The sequence below is a fragment of the Erinaceus europaeus genome, chromosome 2 (assembly GCF_950295315.1).
Source record: "Erinaceus europaeus chromosome 2, mEriEur2.1, whole genome shotgun sequence".
In the NCBI taxonomy this organism is placed as follows: Eukaryota; Metazoa; Chordata; class Mammalia; order Eulipotyphla; family Erinaceidae; genus Erinaceus; species Erinaceus europaeus.
Window position 1 is genome coordinate 150261424 of NC_080163.1, and position 6303 is coordinate 150267726.

The 6303-nt window shown below is 38.9% G+C and overlaps 1 non-coding gene across 1 annotated transcript; it reads left to right on the forward strand.

The window, feature by feature from the left end:
- Positions 1-200: 200 nt before the first annotated feature.
- On the forward strand, positions 201-365 carry LOC132537088 (U1 spliceosomal RNA). The gene has a single exon (XR_009548578.1). It is a non-coding gene; the product is annotated as a U1 spliceosomal RNA (small nuclear RNA).
- The last annotated feature ends 5938 nt before the right edge of the window (positions 366-6303 follow it).

Sequence of the window (6303 nt, forward strand, 5' to 3'; positions counted from 1 at the left end):
TAAGTCTCAGTAATAACCCTGGTGTAAAAAAAAAACAATTAAAATAAAAGACAGTACTAGATAATTTGACTCATATGTGGATATAAATAAGTAAATAAAATGAACTGGCAAAATTCAACAAGAATAATTCTTAGATGCTGAGAGAAACATGACAATTACCAAATGAGAAAATGGTGAGAAAAATGGGTATAGTCTATTGGATACTTACCTGGCAGGGGGAGACACCATGATCATGAAGCTGGTTTTCCTAGGGTGAAGCCTATCCACTGCACTCTGGATGTGCTGACCCCTGTGATGTCCCCAAATGTGGGAAACTCGACTGCATAATTTGTGGTAGTGGGGGACTGCATTCACACTCTCCCCTGAAAAAAATTAAAAAATAAAAAGAGTCTATTTGAAAGTGATTGGAAATACAACTTTGGTGGTGGTGCAGTGCAATATATGTCCTTTTGGGAGTCGGGCTGTAGCGCAGCGGGTTAAGCGCAGGTGGCGCAAAGCACAAGGACCGGCATAAGGATCCCGGTTCGAACCCCGGCTCCCCACCTGCAGGGGAGTCGCTTCACAGGCGGTGAAGCAGGTCTGCAGGTGTCTGTCTTTCTCTCCTCCTCTCTGTCTTCCCCTCTTCTCTCCATTTCTCTCTGTCCTATCCAACAACGACGACAACAACAATAATAACTACAACAATAAAACAACAAGGGCAACAAAAAGGAATAAATAAATAAAATAAAATATTTTTTAAAAAATGTCCTTTTTTTTTTTTTCTTTTTTGAGGGGTGGAGAGAGATCAAGATCAGAGCAGTGATCCACAATATTTTATGATATTCTATTTAGTTCTGTTTTCCTTCCTTCCTCTCTTCCTTCCTCCTTTTCTTTCTTTCTTTCTTCCTTTCTTTCTTTTGATGCAGTGCTCTCTCCCTCTCTTCCTCTCTCTCTCCCCTTCCCTCTCCTTTTCCCTTTCCATCTCTGTATCCCTCTCTCTCTTCCCCTCCTTCTTTTCTGTCTCTCACCATCTATCAAAAAGAAAATGGCCACCAGGAACAATGGAGTCATGCAAGCACCATGCCCTAGTGACAACCCTTGTGACAGGGAAAAAAGAAAGAAAGAAAATTATGGAAAAGACAATGTTAAATCGTGGTTAATGAGAAAGTTTAAAAAAAAAAAAAAGTAGGATTTTTCCCTTGTCTTTCTCTCACAAAAAAATAAATAAATAAATAAATATCTGTCAAATTGATACGGAATTCAAAGGATACACATCATTTCCCTATATCTGTGTGTCTGTGTGTGTGTGTGTGTGTGTGTGTGTGTGTCTTGTATTCTAATCATAATCCTTGACACTAAATACAAAAATTCAGAATTTATGAATCTATTATTGAGAAACAAAGTTGCACATAAATAATCATAAAAAACAGTTCCATGGTAGTGATTTTTTTGTGTGTCATGATAATGATTTTTCAAGATAGCACCTCTATTGAGCCAGATCAGTTTGTTGATACCTTCTGTTTTAGTCTACAGTTTGCTTGCTTGCTTCTTTCCTCTAGATTGATTCTTACCACCTTGTCAGCTGCATACGTCCTAGGGGATCATGTGGGTGACATTCTAACCTACAGCAAACCTTAGGGGCCAGCTGCTATAGCTGCAACTATGACTCTTTCCCTCCATTAACCCTGACTGAGTACTAAAGATAGAACATTTTGGTTTACAATTCCCCAAACACCTCTTAGCTTCAGCTAGCCACAAGTATGACCATACATCAGAATTACACTTTTTTTTTTAGCTTCAGTGCCTTATATTCTGGTCAGTTCCAGGGAGTTCAACTTTCAAATGCTAAACTCAATACCTGAAAGCTACCATTTCAAAACAAACCAGAAGTTCTATTGATTGTTTTTTAACTTAGTGAAAGAGATTTAAAAAATAATGAAAGTGATTTTCGACTTGAAGTCATTAAAGAAGCTGGACTATAATTAGTACAGCTGGTGAATACATAACTTTTAGCTGAGGAAAGGTTAATTTGTCCACATCAACCAATATTTATAGCCAATATAAACCAATGTTTTTCACTTTGCATTTAGCAAATAGTATATAAGGGGGAGGGATATTTAACCTCCTGTTTATTTTTTCCTTAAAAACAGCAGTGTTATAATACTGAAGGGTATACAAAAATAAATATTAAAACAAGCAAGTATACACCAGATCAAGCTAGTTACCTACCAGCATTCTTTTTTTCTTTCTTTTTTTTTTTTTTGGCACCAGGGCTACCACTGAGGCTTGGTGCCAGCACTAGGAATCCAGCGACCATCCCAGTGACCATTTTTTCCTTTTTTTTTTTAATTAGATAAGAGAGAGGAATTCAGAGAGGATAGGAAGATAGAGAGAGAGAAAGATACCTGCAGAACTGCTTCATGGCTCATGAAAGCTGACCCCCTGCAGATGGGAAGCAGGGCTCAAACCCCAGTCTTTGCCCTTGTTGATATTTGCCTTGTTGATATTTAACCAGGTGCGCCACCACCCAGCCCCCTTCACCAATAATTTTTTTAAGTAATGGATATAGTAACACAGTAGTGATCAATCACAAAACTTATCACATATCATAAATATATGTGTACATGTTTGAATCTGTCTTGATATCATGACTATTATGCACACTAAGAACACTTATTTCCATGAAGAAAAAGATTCTCAGGTTTCTTTACACACACACACACACACACACACACACACATATATATATATATATATTATTGTCACCAGGGTTATTGCTGGGACTCAATGCCTGCCCAACCTCACCATTCCCAGTGCCCTCGCCTCACCACCGCCCCTGCCACATTTCTTCTTTGTGATAGACAGTGGTAAGGAGAGAGGAACAGAGAAAGAGAGAGAGACCTGCAACACTGTTCCACTACTCAAGAAGCTTTCCCCATGCAGATGAGAACTGGGGGCTTGAACCTGGAGCCTAGCATGTAGGAACATGTGCACTCTACTAGATAAACTATCATCTAATCCTCTTATTAAATTTTTTAAAATATACTAATTCTATGGGGGTTGAGCGGTAGCGCAGCGGGTTAAGCGCACATGGGGCAAAGCACAAGGACCGGCATAAAGACTCTGGTTCGAGCCCCGGCTCCCCACCTGCAGGGGGTGGTCTCTTCACAATTGGTGAAGCAGGTCTGCAGGTGTCTATCTTTCTCTCCCACTTCTGTCTTCCCTTCCTCTCTCAGTTTCTCTCTGTGCTATCCAACAATGACAGCAATGACAACAATAGCAATCACAACAACAACAATAAAATAACAAGGGCAACAAAAGGGGGGAAAAACAGCCTCCAGGAGCAGCAATAACCCTGGAGGCAAAATAAATAAAATAAAATAAATATATACTAGTTTTGACTTCCTAATTTGTCAACATACTAAAGGTATATGCCACATTTAATAATACTTAAACCCAGGCCGGGTGGCGGCGCACCTGGTTGAGCGTGTGTAATTCGATGCACAAGGACCCAGATTCAAGCCCCCGGCCCCCACCTGCAGGGGGAAAGCTTTACAAGTGGTAAAGCAGGGCTGCAAGTGTCTCTCTGTCTCTCTCCCTCTCTATCACCCCCTCCCTCTTGATTTCTGTCTGTCTCTATCCAATAAATAAAAATAATGGTAAATTTTTTTTTAATTTAATAAAATAATAATAATAATACTTAAACCCAGATGCATTTGTCTGTTTCAAAACATAAAAGTCATGTCTGAGAGAAATACATCATAGTATTTTTTTATAACCTCTTTGCCATATCCAAATCTTTTCATGGTATCTTGAGTAAAACCAAGTTACTAGGACCAGGTGGTGGCACACATGGTTAAGAGCACACATTACAGTGCTCAAGAGCCTAGGTTCAAGCCCCTGCAGGTGGGAAAGCTTCACAAGTGGTGAATAGGGCTTCAGATGTCTCTCTGTCTCTTTCTTTCTCTGTCTCCTCCTCCCTTCTCAATTCCTCTCTGTCTGTATCCAGTAAATAATTAATTAAAAAATTACTATTGTAAACAGTGAAAATTTTTGGAAATTTGTATTAGGCATATGCAAAAAAGCATGCTCAATAAATATTTCTTCTGAATCATTGCTACTAGGGTTGCTTACATAATTCTATTAGTTCAGCAGATTTTTCTCTTTTTTAATTTTTTTGCTTTATTTATTTATTATTGGATAGACACAAGAGAAATTGAGAAAGGAGAGGGAGATAGGGAGAGACAGAGAGACACCTGCAACACTGCTTCACCACTCATGAAGTTTTCCCCATGCAGGAGGGGACCAGGGGCTTGAACCTGGCTTGAACATTGCACACTATAATGTGTGCACTTAACCAGGTGTGCCGCTGCCTAGCCCCTCAGCAGATTTTTTTGTTAAACTTTTTGTTTTCTTGTTTTCAGATAAATTATAGAAGGAAGAGAGGAAATGAGACAGAGACAGGGAGGACAGGCACCACTGTAGTGTTTCATTGCTCATGAAGTTTCTGTGTTCCCAAATCATGGCTGGGGACTCAATCCTGGGTTCTTTCACATAATATCAAGTGTATGATCTACCAAATGAGCCATCTCCTGGCCCCCATTATTAGGCCAAATTTTGTCTTCTTTTTTTTTTCTCAATATCTTTCTTTTTAATCGTATTCACTTATTTTTATCATATTTATTGAGGAAGTTAATGGTTTACAGTTTAGTTATTGACACATGGGTACAATTTCATTATGCATCAGGACCCCAAACTTCTCTTCCACCCCTGTCTTCTTCCCCCAGTGTCCTTTGCTTTGATGTAACACACTGTACATAGTTCACATTTCACTTTGTGTATTCTTTCTCTACCCATTTTTATTAACTCCCACTTACAAGTGAAATCATTTGGTATTTGTCATTTCCTATCTTGGATAATCTCACTTAACTTGATGTCTTTAAGTTCTATCCAAGATGACACACAGGATATGGCTTCATCATTTTTCAGAGCTAAGTAGTATTCCACTATGTCATTGGAAATTTGGATTGCTTCCAGATTTTGGCTATTAAAAAATTATCTGCTGTAAACATAGGTATATACAGATCTCTTATAATGGGCTTTTTTTTTCTTTTGGTTAAATCCAAAGGAAAGAAATTGCTAGATCATAGGGTAGATGCATTTCGAGAATTCTGAGAAATCTCCAGACTATTTTTTACAAGGGTTGAACCAATGTACATTCCCACCAGCAATGCAGAAGTGTCATGTACGCCATGCTTACAGGTGTAAAGTGGCATCTCACTGCTGTCTTTATTTGCATATCCCTGGTAATCAGTAACACTGAGCACTTTCTCATGTTTCTCTTGTCAGGCCATATTTATTAAATGACTGTTTTGTCACTATCCATCATGCAACTCCTAATAATATGTGTAAAAAATTATCTCTCTTACAGGCTGGGAGTACAGATCCACCTGCCAATATGTTCATGTTCAGTGGAGAACCAACTACAGAAGCCAGACCTTGCACCTCCTGTACCCCATAATGATCCTGGGTCCATGCTCCCAGAGGGATAAAGAATAGGAAAGTTGGGGCAGTAGTGAAGCAGATTAATTGCACATGGCGCAAAGCACAAGGACCAGCATAAGGATCCCGGTTCAAGCCCCTTGGCTCCCCACCTGCAGGGTAGTCGCTTCACAGGTGAAGCAGATCTACAGGTGTCTATCTTTCTCTCCCCCTCTCTGTCTTCCCCTCCTCTCTCCATTTCTCTCTGTCCTATCCAAAAAAAGAAAAGAAAAGAAAAGAAACAAAAAAAGAAAATAAAAGAGTAGGAAAGTTTTCTTTTTTTTAATTTTTTATTTATAAAAAGGAAACACTGACTAAACCATAGGATAAGAGGGGCACAACTCCACACAATTCCCACTATCAGAACTCAGTATCCCATCCCCTCCACTGATAGCTTTCCTAGAATAGGAAAGTTTTAAAGGAAGGAGATGGGATACAGAGTGGTGATGGAAATTGTGTGGAATTATACCCCCCCTCATCCTATGGTCTTGTCAATATTTTCACTTTATAAATAAATTTTTAAAAAATAAATAAAATGGCCTCCTTGGAAGGAAGAAAAACAAGTGTGACAAACATATATATACATATACATATATGTGTGTGTGTGTGTGTGTGTGTGTGTGTGTGTGTGTGTCTTTTGGAGACATACAAAAAAAATAACTAAAGGCTATTGTCCAAAAGATAGTATGGAATGGCGAGCTACCTTACTTGAAAGAATACCTGCTTTTCCTATTTTTGGCCCAGCCCTATTGCACTGAGGGAAGCTTCAGTGCTTAATGTGTT